This window comes from Heterocephalus glaber, unplaced genomic scaffold, assembly GCF_053883595.1.
Source record: "Heterocephalus glaber isolate CG9 unplaced genomic scaffold, H.glaber_assembly_v1.0 deba00000331, whole genome shotgun sequence".
In the NCBI taxonomy this organism is placed as follows: domain Eukaryota; kingdom Metazoa; phylum Chordata; class Mammalia; order Rodentia; family Bathyergidae; genus Heterocephalus; species Heterocephalus glaber.
The window spans coordinates 64319533-64334989 of record NW_028258142.1 but is presented as its reverse complement, the minus strand read 5'-3'; the positions used below and the strand labels follow the sequence as shown (position 1 = coordinate 64334989).

The window sequence follows — 15457 nt, the reverse complement described above, 5'->3', positions numbered from 1 at the left end:
TCGTCTTCATTTAACAAAGTGTAAAACTGTTTCTTGAGAGTGAGAATTCTAGAATCCCTGTTCACCAATCAGTAGCTGCATGACCTTGGGTAAATATCCAAACCTTTCTGTGCCTCTGCTGCATCTAGTGAAGGCCAACTTGCAGTGCCATGAAGATTAAATGCACTAATAAACCTGAAGCTCCTGGCAGCATCCAGAGAGTAGGCACTACGTAAGTTCTAGCTCCTGTCACTACCTCTCCATCACTGTCCTCTGTCTGAAGTGGCCCTCTCCAATTTCAAATGTTTCTGTCTCTTTCAACTGTGTCTGTTTGATCATATTCCAAAGCCCTGAGAGGCCCAGTTCAGAATGGGAGGGGCTACAGAGCTGGGCCAGCCGTGTGACAGTCCTGCAGATGACCAGCCATCACCTAACTCAGTGGGCCTTGGCTCCTCCAGACTGAGTACACTCCTTGCCCGGCCTCCTAGGTTCTCTGGACAGCACAGGAAGAAGCAGGAGCTTCCTTCCTGTTCCCTGGAAGCAGGTGCCTCGCTCTCGCTAAGCCAGAGCAGGGACCGTGCTGGTCAGCTCTGGGACAGAGCCTCCTCCTGGTCTGCACAGAGGAGAGGATCACGCGTCTGATAAGGAGTAGTCACCCTCCACCCTGCACTGGGAAACTGGGAATCCCACCAAGATCCATGCAGAGGCTCAGGACAGACTTCGCTGCTGGGAGGAAGAAGGTGAAGAACGCTGGTGCAACTTGAGAAAAGCCAGCACCTTGGTGCACTGTTCTTCTTTAGAGCCCAAGGGTGCATTGTCCTCACGTTCCCTCCACAGGTCACCTTGGGAATTCCGCCTCAGGCTGCATAAGGAGATGCTGATGGACTTCCCAAGTACCTTTCTTCTCCTAAGAAGATAGGCCAGGAATTTAGTTCAGTGGTTCCGCCGCCTGCCTCGAAAGTGCAAGGTCCTGAGTTTGATCCCCAGAACCAAAAAATAAGAATCCAGCACCTTCTGGGTCATGCAAGTCAGCTAGGTGGACGTACACTGCACTAACAAGGGATCCAGCACTTCACCCTGAGCTGCACACCCACCACACCTATCTGTGGGCTCTGTTCCAAGCCATCCTGAGACGTGGTGGAGCCCATGCCCACTCCAGATGCTTCTGGCCAGGCCAGACATGTCACAGGCCTATCACAGGGCCACACCTAGGTGCAGGTAGACAGGGAAAGACAACCATCTATACGCCCCGGAGAGTCGAGTATTTGTGAACATCTACACATCCCAGAGGCGGTCTCCACACCTGTCTCCCACCTGCTCATTCAAGAACTCTTTCAGACGACGTCTCCACTACAGAAAGCCCAGGGGAGAAGACAACAGAAGGTGACAGAAGTTCTAACTGGCTATCAGACTGTGACTGTGTTTCTCCTACTTCTTCAAATGCTTTCTTCAAGCTCGCCTATTAAACACTACCGACCTTAAACAGTTTCTTCAGACCCCAAGCAATCAGCATGCATCCTTTAAACACACACTTATGTGCACATGCGCGCGCGCGCACACACACACACACACACACACGTGGCAAGTACAAACCATCTGTATTGAGAATAAGATACTCTTTTGTTTTATGAGTTGCACGTCTCAGGGATTGGAGTCCCTGGTGGCATGCGTCCTTATGAAGGAAGTCGCGCCCAAGTACAAATGCTTTCTCTCTTCCACAATGTCACCTCTGTAAATGTTCCCTTGGGCCAAGCTCCAGGAGGCCTCCAGAGTGTCTCCCAGAACGAAAGCTCCCCTGAACCACGCTTTTAGATACTCTCAACACCCTGGACACACAGACGTCTGTACAACCCTGAATTATTTATTCACCAATCTTTTCACAACTTCTACAACACCGATGGAGGCTGGGACGGTTCCAGCGATTTGATGTTACATCTTCTCAAGTGGCTAAAGAGGCTATAAAGCACCCCATTGCTTAAGCCTGCCATCGAGGTTCCATTAGCAGTAAAGACCTCTCTATTCAAACTGCTAAGCAAACCCTCCGAGAGCCCAGGGACTGTTTCATGCTTGAAGGCAACTGTTAAGAATTTGACAACAACCAAACTGTTCCTATTTAATCCTTCTCCCAAGGTAAAAAGAATTATAGGTAAACATATGCCTTCATTATTTGCTTTGCTGCATTTCAATACCCAATCCCACACAAAATTGCCAGCCGAGGATTTAATGCAATCACTGCTGTATTTCAGATCTGGTGCTTTTGCAGAATGGAAAGAGCCCAAGGAGGACCCTGGAGCTGGCTGTCCAGGAGCCGCATGGATGGCCAGCTCTGAAACGTCACCAGGGTGGATAACAGGATGGGCATACAGCTAACCAAAAAACAAAGAGCAAAGGAAGCTGCTGCAGAATGAAAGCACTTCTTATTTGGCCTGAAAATATAATACACATGGAACATAAGGGCTTGGGGATTTATTTTGGGGTTTTATCTTTCGATTTTCTTGTTCTGTTTTGAGCCTTGTGCGGCTTATATGCTTGTCACATCCCCAATCTATTGCTCCTCCTAATGGCAATTTTATTAATACATTAAACAGATGTTCTAACATGTGATAAGCCTGAGTTAAGGTGAGGGAAATAAACACTCTTTAAAAATGTATTAAGAATAAATAATCAGGACAGCAGAAAAAGGGAAGCAGAAATCATGAGAAGACAGCAGCCTGCAAGCCTGCTGGCCCAGGAAATCTTTCTATGTTTAAGTGACTAAATCCACATTATTTCCCTTGGGGAAGAAACAGCAACATTGTCTTTATCATAGCACTTTATTCAACTGTCTACGAAATGTGCACTATTAAAGCAGCACTTCTAGAAGAGTTTTTTGGGGGGAGGTTTTATTTTGTTTCAACATTTTTGGCTGCATCCTGAAGAAGCTGTGTGTGAAAGTGAGACAGTACTGTAACAGTGGAACATGACTTCCAATGCATAGCTGTCATCAGCAAGTCGGTCTCGGGCGTTGACTCAGAGGCCAGGTTCCAGCCCCACTTCTCACCAGCCTGCCTCTGGGGCTCCCCAGTCCAGGGCACTGCTCCTCCACTCCTCCTGGCTCCTCCCTCCCCGCTCCTTGGAGCCATCACCACAAAGCCTCCAGGCAGGGCAGCTGTCCAGCCTTCCTGACCCAGGGTAGGTTAAACAATTGAGACCAGAAGCTCACTAAGTATTCAACAAGGCAGCAGCAGTCCTCAACCTCCTAGTCCCAGACATGCCGCGACCCCACCCAGGTGCTCAAAGGCCAGTCAATCACTTCTCAGGAAGGCCCTGGACTTGTCTGTCTGTCTGTCCTCTATCTACCTGATATCCTCAGGGTTCAAGCCGGGGCAAACCCTCTTAGCAGGAGGCCTTCCAAGGGGCTGGGTGTGGCTCAGTGGAAGAGCACTTGCCTGGCGTGTGCAAGGCCGGGGGTTCTGCCCCCAGCACCACACGCACACATCAAACAGAAATCCACAAAAGCTGTCATTAAAAGTAAGCTGTTTTTGTTTTTTGATTTGGCTTATGTTTTTCCAGCTAGATAAATAACTTCTAAATTTACTTGGGAAAACAAAGTTTTTCCCAAAAATGGAAAAAGGAGATATTATCTGACACATTTTGATTCAATCTGATAAATTCTTACCGAGCAAGTAATATTTGCTCTAGAAAAACAAAACAGAAAAAGGGAAGTTTAGCCTTCCAAGAGCTTACAGATTAGTAGAGGAAAAATCATTTAGACAAATAAGCAAGTTCTGCCGTGCACACATTCTGGACACCAAGGACGGGGCACTGGTTCTAGTCAAGGGCAGCTTCAGAGAGTTCAACGTCAAGGAGGTTTGCAGCGCTCGACCCACACTGCACTGAAGTGGCTGTCCACCTCTCGGCTCCCTCCCCAAGTGTAAACCGCCCTGGGAGAAGACCCTGCGCCCCGCTGCCTGGATGTCCTGCTCTGGACAGAGGCCTCTGCTGAGCCCTCTGTGACCAAGGCACCTACCCGGCTGCGTTCCTCACAGTATCCCTGCTCTCCGTGAGCACCAACCACCCACCCTCCGCCCTCCTTTGGGTCAGGAGGAGCTCACAGGGAGCGAGGCCTCCCAGCGGGGGAATCACTGAGTGACTCTGCCCTGGGCGTGGCCAGGAACTCAGGGAAGACAGGAGAGACAGAAGCAGGCCCAAACAGCAAGCCCTCTCCTAGAAGCCAGCTCGGCGGGAGGAGGGTGCAGGGGCCACTCTGAGGCCATGCTTTCCTCATGAGCACAGAAAGGCTGCTGCCTCTCTAGAGGCCTTTGACCAGGAAATCAGCCTCGAGAGGGGACAGAGAGGAATGGTGCTGGCAAATGAGGGATGTGGGCCAGCACGACAGCCAGGCCCCAAATCTGCAGAGAAACACAGGCCCTTTCTAAGACGCAGAACCCAGCATTTTCAACTGCTCTAACAAAACACCCGAGGCCGGATGTTTTATAAAGAACACTGGGGAACCTGGTTCACAATTCTGACGGCCAGAAGATCCCAACGGCACAGCAGTGGCAACCTGGCAAGGGCTCCTAGACTGTGCCACAAAACGGCAAAGACACAGAAAGGGAACCCGACATGGGCAGAGCATTCCCGCACACGGGTGGCCTGGCTTTAGCATAGCCTGTCCAAGAGGCGGCATGGAGCCCTTCCGAGTGAGAGCCTGTGACCCACTCACCTCGCACCAGGCCCAGCCACGCCTCCAGCAGGAAACCCTTGGGGCTCACAGAACACACACCCAAGCAAGCACGGCGCATCTCTGTGAGAGCCGTGATCGAGAAGGATGGAGCGAGTCCCTGGCAAGGCCGAGGGCCGCCCGGGCCGGGTGTGCAGACCTGCAGCAGGACATCTGTGTGCACATGCTCAGGACAGGGGGCCAAGTGCAGCCCCACTTCCTTCTGCTGCCCAGGAGCGGAGCCTCCCCTCCCCTCTAAGAAGGCTTAGGTGGCAGAGCCAGCAGGAATCAGCTCCTAAAGTGAGTCTGGACCCTGGACAGAGGCTGCCCACTCTCCACCACACAGCCCTCCTCATCAGCTCCTCCTCCTAGCCAAGCTCCCGTCAGACTCTGAAAAGGGCCCCGGGGCCACCCTCCCCCCACCCACAGCAGGCCAACAGCCTTCCCGCAGGCGCCATGAAGCCGGTCGGCCCTGCTTCCGGTCACTGCAGCGCACACCCCGAAGGGCACCCGCACCCCGGGCTTTTTCGTGAATGCCTTCAGGACACTCTGTAAACACTGCAACCTTGGGCTCAGGAGCACACAGAACACAGGAACCCTCTGTAAGGAAACCTGTTTATTGCCTCGGTTTAACCTCTCTTTCAAAAACACCCTCCACATCAACAATCAAAATTTTCCGTCCAAAACCTACTCTATGTCCCTCAGAGTGGCCCAGGAAAAGGAGTCCATTCCAACAACACACAGATGACACTGCCACAGAGCTTCCTGATGCACAAGCTACAAGCACCTCTCCTGCCTCCCCGAAACCTGCCGGCCCTAAAAGAGCCAAGCAGAGCAAGGACCCCCTCTCCAGAACAGCTGCCTTCAAACTCCAGGGATTATCATGTCCCTCTCAGTGCTGCCGGTGGTGCTGGCTTTCAATGTGTGCAGTGCTCTACCTGCATCAAGCCTTTAATAAACTGCACTCTTATTAGAGTATTAAAGGGAAAAGAGGTCAACTCTAAGAAGATGAAGTCATCTCAAACTGCTGCCAGCTGCCCCCTTGTCCACAGAGATCGCACCCCAAGGCCCTCAGTGCTGCCACAAACAGTGATAGCACCAAGTGCTGCATGCGCTGCTTCCTGCAGTCACAGGCCTCTGATAAAGTTTAATTTATAAAGAAGGCACAGTAAGACATCAACGGTAACCCATAATAGAACAGGTACAGTCACAGAGGTCACGCGTGTGCGGCCTCTCTCTCTGCAGACTCTGGGCCACATACACAAGGTCAGTGCCACCCTCGGTGGGTGCCTGGGACCCGGGAAGCACAGCCCCGAGAGGGAGGACTCTGCCCTCTCCCCACGCCCACCTGGGCAGCTTGGGGAACCCCACAGATGTCTCAGAGCAAGGCCCTTGGCTCCGGGGAAGGGGACCTACTTGGAGCCAAGCAAGTGAGGCCTTCTCCAGACCTCTGCTTCCCGTGCTCCTTCTCAGCAGAGGCTGCAGCTGGTCCAGCCTCCCCACCAGGGCTCACTCCTTCCCTCACTGTGTCCACAACCCCACCTGCACAGCCTCTGCCCAGCCCTGATCTCTCTATGGTGTCTGCAGTGGACGGAAAGAGCTCCAGGGAGCTCCAGGAAGGGGCAGAAAGCTCCCTGCTGGCCCTGTCCCACTTCTCCTTGTTCAGGGGTTCCCCACATGAAGCCTCAGTGGGTCACCTGGCTTGAGGCCGATGAGCTTGGCCAATGAGGTCCTGCAGCTCCACCACAGTGGAAGAAAAGATATTTAAAACAATTATCAACAGACGGGTGGTGCTTTACACATCCATAAAAATGTGAAGGTCAAGATTATTTTGTGAGAAGAGAGACTTCCAAAGAGCACTGGCCCGGATATACTCTTCCAGGGCACCTGCCACAGATGGACAGCCTCCTGGTGTCCCCCGTGGGGCTAACGATTTGCAGGGGAAATCCGGGCCTTCTCCCCCTGGGCCACAGCCCTCCTGGTCCCAACCAAGGTGTCATCCCTGCCCCACATGTGAGGGTGATGGTGGAAGAACCACGAGGCCACAGCCTGCTGCTGGTTTGTTACTAAGAACAAACCAACCCAAGCAGTGGGGGCTGCAACGCAAACCATGCTCCTAACAAACACCACGACTGCAAACACACTAGCCATGACAATGTTCTTACTCATCAGCAGTAGAAGATCAGGGGACTGTTTTCCTTCCCAGATTTTGCCTATTGCTACACCAAAAGGGCAATTAAAATTAATTATATAAATGACTTCTTTTTTGCTCTTTCAGCAAAATTAAACCAGCTCCCCAAACTAGAAAACGATCAAGGTTGAGTCACAAAGGATTTTGAACAAAACCTTCCTGAAGCTCCCCGATTTTAATCTCTTAGAACATCAACGCAGTTTTAGAACAGAGGACAAAGAAACTTGCTAAATTTTATTCTGACAGTAGGTATGAGCAGGTGTGTGTCCAAGGGGTAGACAATAAGGAGAGTCACATTTAAATTCTTAACTCCAGTCTCACCCAGAATAAAAGTTAAAAACTCATCATCCCTCCTAAACAGTTTGATGAAACTTATAAAATTAGCTGTTAGAGTAAAGTGTGTTTGTAAGTTCCTCGGGGTGAGAAACAACTCTTTAAACCCCCGCCTGAAGAAGCCACCTGACAGGACAACAGGGATGTGCTGGAGATGACGGCATGCGGACCCATCACTCTCATGACCTGTCGGTCAGCAGCAGTGGACGATGCCCCAAAGACAAAGGAGAGGAGCACTGGCCAAGCCCTTCTGTGAGGCAGGAGGAGGAGACGGCAAGAAACGCACCTCAAGGATTTGGCCCGGCTGATGACACTGGACCAGCTGCCTGTGGCAGATCCAATTCTCTAACAATGGGGACAGCCTTCAATTACAAGGAGCTATCTTATTATACGATCACTTATCACTCACTGCTGACTTCTAAGCTTGTAAGAAGTGCTAATCACCTCACACCCAAACACTCCCGTTCCTTTAAGAACCCTTCAGTTCCTGAGCTTCTAAATGATCTTTGATCATGGAGAATCAAGCTTCCAGCATCTCCTTCTGACGTGGAAGCTGGCACTCCAGAGGCGCGCAAACCACTGGCTCCTGCACGCCAGGGCCACACTGCCCTATGAGCCCATATTGCTATGGCAATGCAAGTTTGGCCCGTGTTTGTGCTGCTTTGTGCTGGGCTGGTGGTTTACATAAATTTCCACAATCATCCTTACATCATTTGTACAACCAGCAGGCTTGATTTGGATTCCGTTTCACAAGTGTGTTCACTGGTTCTGCTGCGTGCCCTAAACTCCTCTATTAGGGAGGACGCAGGAAAAGTCTCTTCTTCCTACTGAGACGTCTCACCATCTGCAGACCCTCACCTACACAGGCAAATCAGCAGTCCCCACTCAATCATGAGCATGTCCTCTTGTTTTTTCCAACAACTGTCTTGCAGCCCAAATAAAGATATAAATGTTACCTGGAAAAGCACAGATTCCCATTCAGTTGGATCTTTTCCATCGAAGCAATGCTACAATGTGTCCACCTGGTTCAAATAAAAAGTAGGAGCTGAGCTACCAGAGCACAGCTGTAATCTCTGCTGGCCCAGGAGAGGCTTCCACAGGGTCACGCTCCCTGGCCCTGGAATCAGCCAAGCACTTATGTCCTGGTCACCAGCTGCATGGGCAACATGGCCCTGCTCTCAGGGTACTTTCAATGTCTTTGAAGAAATAAGTTCCAGAGCAGCTGTGTGAATTATTCATGAAGCACTTATCATGTGGAACAAAAGTGGCTAGAACAAAATATAACCAAGGGTGAAACTGGGCCGTTCAGAGGCAATGAAGGACCATGCCAGCGGTTGAAGGCAACCGTCTCCAACATCTCCAGGCCACACTCCTGCAAGATAGTTGGACACATGATGCATCTGAATGATCACAGGCACCTAGTTTGCGAATGCCCTACTTGTCCTCAGAGGCCATAAGCAAAGCTCTCTTCCTGTTCATATGGGCCAACGCTCCCCGACACGTTCCAGAGACGAAGCACAGACAGGACACGGAATTCTGAGGCCAGGCAAGAAGGCACGGTCAGGGATGTCACCTTGTGGGCTGTGTCCTGAGTAGGGGCTGTCTGTGGGGAGAGGGAGTCAGTCAGGCAGGCACCTGAGCAGCACACACTCTCGGAAGGAAACCCCTTCCCTCTGCTGGAAGTGAGTCCGCCCGCCTGTTTTGCAAGCCTGGCTAGCTGTGTGGTGTTAACAGGCCTCCCTGCAGAGCTCCTGCCCCTAGGGCACCAAGAGGAGCGAAGCCCCCCTAGGTGAGGACCAAGGGGCAGTGAAGGTGAGCAGGAACTCTGAGGAGGCGGGCACCTCCAGCCTCTGGCTCACTCAGCCCACCTCGGGGGCCTGACCAGAAGTCTTACCCTCATTACAGCTGCTCTGCGTTCACAAGGGGGCTGTAAATGGTCCCAGCAACACACCGGGATTTCGGTAAATGGAGGAAAGCACATTTCAAACAGGGGCTTTAATCTGAACCGAGGTGTCCGGGTGTTGAGACAGGGCCTGACCAGCACAGCCGGAGGTGGGTGAGGCTGGAGAACAGGGGAGAGGGCAATGGACTGGTTGGCAGAGGTCACCGAGAGGGAAGCCCAGAACCGAGGCATCAGCCCCCGACACAGTTCAGAAGCAGCAGGGGGAGCTTCCGGCCAGAATCAGGGTCACTTATGCTTGAAAGCACCTGAAAACGGGATCACCCCTGAGCGACACGGTTCACACACAGTCGGGACCATTACTCAAAGCAGAGCACGAGGACACAGGGTGACAGGTGACTACACACGTGCACGCCCCCCCACACACACACACATGCACACAGTGCCTGTCGGCACACTTTCTCTTCTTCAATCAAAAGATACTAAAAATGAAAATATTGTTCTGAACACACAAGAGAATCTCACATAACTTATGATCTTATCTACCTCAACCTGTCTCGAATCCCATGTTTCTCAAACCTGAATAAACTTTTGAGGAGATAGAATTATCAAATACCCAAGGAGTGTCTCACTGAGGGTTTCTAGGGGACCCTGGCTTGAGAAACACTGACTTATAACTTATCTGACTTTTTAAATATCACTTTACGTGCACGTTAGACCTGCACCTGGATACCCCAGCTCACCTGGACCACAGTAAGGGAACAGGCACTGTCCTGGGCCCTATAAAATACATGATGTAGTTAATGTGTATATGTAACCAACCTTCCTTTTTAAATATATATTTTTTATAACATAGGCGTGTCCAACCCACAAGGTGTAGGCTGCCCAAGACATCCAGATGAAAAAGTTTGTAAATTATAAAAAACTCGTGTTGACTGGGAGTAACCATGGGAACCCAACTTTGAAAACTGCATTTAGAACTACTATGTAACACCCAGCGATTTCATCCAATAAGCTGCTCTTGTCAATTTGCCCCAATTCTAAGGTTAGCATCAACGGCTTCTCCACCAAGGTGTCTTTATGACCAGGTTTTCAAAGTGCTCAGCAGAGTTTGCCTGTCTTTTCTGCCCTGCAGCTGACACATCTCCTCCTTGGTTTTGTTGTGTTGGTTTGTACTGATTTAGAATATTTATTAGCTGATACATAAAAATAAAAAATCTACATACTAATAGGGTACCATGCTATGTTTCGATACATGTATAAACTGCCAAATGTTTACATCAGGATAGGCTCTTTGATGTCTGTAGAATTATCACTTCCAAAGCTGCCCTCCCAGCCCCCAACACTAACAAACGGTTCAAGTCCTCTGTTTGGGGCCTTCCCACAGGAACTGCCCAGGAATCTCCATAACTCTCACCACCAAGGACATGGGAAGTGAAGCATCCCTCACCTGAAAGATTCTCACCTCCTGGTGAGGCCAGGCCCCCTAGGCCATGGGAAATCCACCGGAACAACCGTTTCACCTCTGTGGAAACATGCTGCCTAACTGCACACTGAGGGGCACTCATCAGCAGTGATCAGAAATCCAAGGGATCCGAAAACATGTTTCCCCTCAGCTGAAGATGATGCTGGGGGACAGGGCTGTGGGGACAGGAGAGAGGGAAGGCGAGGTGGAACGGGTGTGCGGACACATCCTAAGCTGAGGCTCTGTGTCACTGTGCCTGCAGACAGGTCTCCCCTTTTGACTGCACCACTGTGCCATGATCCAAGTCTACAGAAGAGGATCCTTCCTGACTCTGAGCAGGAATTCCAAGGTGCAGGGCAGCCAGCAGCAGCAGCTAGGGACACCTCGGCCTGCTCCCCAGCCAGCACCGTCCTAGGACTGACCCATGTCCCTAGCAGGCAGTGGCTGTTCAAAGGACAGAGAACTCCATCTTGTCATCAAGGACCCCTCATCACGTACAGCAACACAGAACAGGAGGGCAAATGTCACTATGATGTCAGGAGCACAAGACCCCAGAAGAAGGGGAAGGCTGGGCAGGAAAATCTCAGACACGTTAGTTAAGGACAAGAGAATTATTTTTAGCTTCCAGTGGCATTAGCTAGAAAGTCTGCACTAGGAAGGAATGAACAAGTATGTGTAATCATTTAATAATAGCACGAGCTGCGCTGGGGGAGAACACAGGAATCGAGAGGGCGTCCCAGACTGCTAACCGTGACATCTGCCACTGATCTGAGCCCTAACGGGGCGCCCAGGGGACAGCTGTGCTGGCCGAGTCTTCCAGATGTTTCCGGGCTTGCAGCTCCTCTGATAGGGAGGGCTCTTCCCCAGCTCTGAGCTCCATAGTCCTTCCCAAGGGCTGGGTCAGAGCAGAACTCCGGCAGGTGGGTGGTGCACTCCACCCATTTGTGCTCCATCAGCAGGGTTCAAGACAGGAAATGGGAACAGCACCCTGGGGGAAGTCCCTGCCTTCTCCCCAAAGCTCCCGGTGGAAGAGAAAAGCCAGAGAAGTCTGGGCTCCTCCGATACCTGTGTGGCCACATCATGCGCTCTCCCAGCATGGAAAGACAGCCAGAGCCCTGGCTCACTTTGGAGACCACAGAAGCTCACTCAATGGATTCTAGAGATCCACATAGAGCTTCCAGGGAAAATTGTAGTGGTTTCTTAACAGAGCAACAGCACTGTCTTTTCCATGGAACACTGAGAACTGTTCACAAAAATGTGCTTAAAGCATCGGTAGAAACTTCCTTTCTCCTCCTAGACAAGCTGGGTGTGTGACACCTCTCCTGGGCATGCCTGTCTTTCCAGTGTCTAAGGAGGGAACGGCAGGCTTCAGGCTCACTCATCACTGCAACAGGTGGCAGTGAGATCGAGTCCAGCATGAGGGTCTGATGTCCCTACAAGGCTACCAGGGAGCAGCTGCAGGCGAGCGCTGCCGAAGCGTCCACCCTCCGTGTCCTTCAGGATTACACGGAACTGGCAGGGCAGGGGGAACCAGGTTCGTGTCGGGGATGGGGCGCCCGCTGCAGGATGACCAGTGGTCTGAGGAAGGCAGCGACACTTACCTCAGCCATCAGGCTGCTTATTTTAGGAAAGTGACATCTCAGCAATGAGCGGGCTGCTGCACTGTCCAGAAATTGCCTGCCCAGAGCATGTCCCAGAGCGGCTGACAGTGTCCTCTACCACATTATCTGCACAGCAGAGGGGCATCCCTGCCTCAGTGCTAGGAATTCCTCAACCTGCACTCAGTGCTCAATTTATTAATGCATATCACGCACAGTGAGGCACAGAGGGGATACGTTGTTTAACCGATGTCACACAAGAAGGCGCATGCACTCTCAAAATTGGAACCCATGGCTGGGCATGGTGGTGCGCGCCTGGAGTCCCAGGCACCCTAGAGGCTGAAGCAGGAGGACTGTGTGAGATCATGAGTTTCAGACCAGAAACTCCACCCACAAGGAAAAAACAAAAACTGGGAGCCAGGAACCTGGCTCCTGAGGATAAGCTGTGGTCTGTGCCGAGGGGGCTGACCCCGCAGCAGCTGTCTGGAGAGGCAATCTGCACATCTGAGCACGCCTCGCCAGGGCATGAGCCGAGACACCATCAGACTGGGTGAGGGTCTGTGCACATTAATGAGATGATGCTGCAACCACATCCCTGGGCCTGGCACCCCTGGGCACTCAACAGCCTCGGTTCCCCTCCCAGGGCGACGGACTCCAGAAGCAACCACGGTAACACACGGCCTCTTTCCTGGCCCTTGAGGGTTCCCAAACCTCTGCGTCCAGGGAATAAGGGTGGTGACTGATCGTCCAGCTACCAGCGTTAGCCAGGCCCTCCCCCAGGAACCCCACATGGGCCCTGCCCCTCACCAGCCCTGCTGTGCTCTGTGCAGTTCAGAGACAGAGCCAGGCTCAGCCTGCTGAGTGCCCCATGAGCCGCCGCCCTGGCCCGGTCCTGAGGCTCTGAAAGATGGTGCTGGTCTCGGGCCACAGCGGGGGCAGGGAGCAGGCAGGCAGAGCACCACCCTGACTTCCATCTGGGAAGGGGCTCGGGCCGCTGCCTACCTTGGGGTGCAGAGGGCAGGTGAAGAGATCAGCGACCTCCAGGAGGGCTCCAGAGAGCTTCCTGCCTCCCCACTTCCAGGCTCGGCTCATGCCCAGCCACAGCCTCTGCCCGTCCTACTCTTCGGCCCTCCGATCATCCCTGGGTGTGTGCCCAGCAGGAGGAGTTGCCCTGGAGAGGGTCAGGTGACACAGGAGACCTCCCCCAGGTCACCCCACAACTCCACCCTGCAGTGGGGTGTGCGTATCACATGCCGAGCGACACGAAGCTACCTCAGGATCACACCTCAGATGAACATGGACTCCTCCACCCCAGTGAGAGTGCACAACAGCCGGAAACCAGTCCTGCAACACGCAAGGAGTCAGGCCTGAGCCAGCCCACCAGCTGGGAGGCCCTGGTTCCTTTCTGAGTCTACGAGAGAAGACGATGCGGACGTGCTGTAAGAATGCCTGTGTTCCTGGAAACTTTCAGCTATGCAGCAGGCTAACAAAAGGGGGGGGCAGTGACACATGCTGACTTCTAAAATAAAAAATGACAGGATGATAACACAGCCAGTTTCGAGGTCTTTATCGCTAAAACTTTATATAAGCACAGACTCTCTACTACATGATATGTATTAGTGGTCTGGTGGGTAAAACTGACTTGGTTAATCCCACTAAAAACGCATGTGTGTTAGATTGGAACTTTCTTCAACATTCCAAGACCACCAAATTTTGCCATAAGAGAAGGTCCAAAACTACTTTGGACAACTATGACAGCTTTTTTCTGGTTTTTGTTTCTCTGTTGAGGTAGTGGGGATTGAAGCCAGGGCCTCTGCACTGAGCTACATCCCCAGCCTATTGTTTTTCTAAGACAAGGTCTCACTCACTATGACAGCCTTAACGGGATGGCAATTGTAGAGTAGTGTCCACCACCAGAAACTGAGTATCAGGCTGTTGGGTCACCCGTCCAAACTACATCAAAAGAGCAGCCCATCTCACCGCTGGAGCACCCAGCCCGCTGCACTCCCTCCTGCATTTCCATGGAAGGCGGGTGGCACCAGGGGACAGGACACTTCCCAATGTCCTTTGAAAGCCAAACCCTGAATGGGTAGTTGAGTACAGTCACAGCCGACTACATATCTCCCCAGGTGCTGATGGTGAAATGAAGTTTATAATCAGTGTGCTCCTTCCTCCTCCTCAGCGCACACATTCCTCCCACGTTCAGAAACAGCATCGTTGACATTCCCCAGAAAAGCCCACTCGCAAACTTCCCCTGCAGCCAGGCCCCCTTCAGAGTCACTGGCACTGAAATGAGCATTCCCAGGCGCTACTGTGGTGCACAGACTCCCTGGATTTCCTCTAGCACAGAACCTCTGCTTTCTTCATTTCAGCACACATTGCTCATGAAGCAGGTTTCTGTTGCTGTTGTTTTTGCAGCAAAGCAGCAGCCTCATCCAGACCCCACCACCAACTCTGGCCTTACCTCCTGCGTCGCGTCGGGCGTGTAGCCAGGCAGCCGTGTGTCTTGCTCTCAACTTGCCAGGTCCTAAATCTGAATCCTGAGGTCCCAAATTTAGCCTGAAACCTTGCTCGGCATGAAAAGAATTGGAACAACTCATTCGCAGCCTGGATGATTTTTCGGTCTCCCAAAGAAAGTCAATTTTAGTAAATCTCAGAAGAAGTGGATCAGGCTCCATTCTTGAACCATCCCGATCAATACACGCACTGAAAATCATTTCTCATGCCTCTGATAAACAAAAATCAGCACATCTGATATAAGGGGATGATTTCATAAATAAATAGGCTGGCATCAAAAGTCTGTAAGGCGCTTAACTCCCTTTCCTCAAGAATGAGGTAAGGAAGATGTGTGCCCCCACGCAGCTACAGACCAGAGCCCGCGTGTGGGACCCAGCGCTCATGACAAATTCACTCTGGCCTGAACGTGTATTTGCTGCAGGCGCCGGGGCGCCACAAGGCAGTGGGGATCAATGCTCCATTGTGAGTCACAGCCTCACGGACTCCACAGGCTGTGTGTGCCACAGCAAGATCCCTGAAAGGAGACGAGTCTCCAACTCTGAACTGGAGAGCAGATTTGCCCGGCTGAAAGCCAAAGCTACCAGCCAGCAGTTACAGAAAGGTCGCTGGAGGAGTAGATGGAATCAGCAGGTCCTGGACAAGCAGATGCCCTGCCAGCTGAGCAGAGAGGAGGGACTGGTCCCACCCCAGCCCCACAGGTGTCTGCCAGGTCAACAGGCCAGGGCTGCAGCAACTGCCGACCTGACATCCAAATCACACTCACTCCACATAG

The 15457-nt window shown here is 52.0% G+C and overlaps 1 protein-coding gene across 7 annotated transcripts in view; it reads right to left on the bottom strand.

Moving 5' to 3' along the window:
- Nucleotides 1-15457, bottom strand: part of Ptprm (protein tyrosine phosphatase receptor type M) — a 675227-nt gene that overhangs the window by 626936 nt on the left and 32834 nt on the right. Inside the window, exon 1 of one of the 7 annotated variants that reach the window (XM_087189950.1) lies at nt 13171-14609. The exons of the other annotated variants lie outside the window; for them this stretch is intronic. The gene's annotated coding sequence lies outside the window, so the exon portion shown is untranslated. Of the gene's footprint in view, nt 1-13170; nt 14610-15457 lie in introns of those variants that run through there. 7 annotated transcript variants of the gene reach the window in all.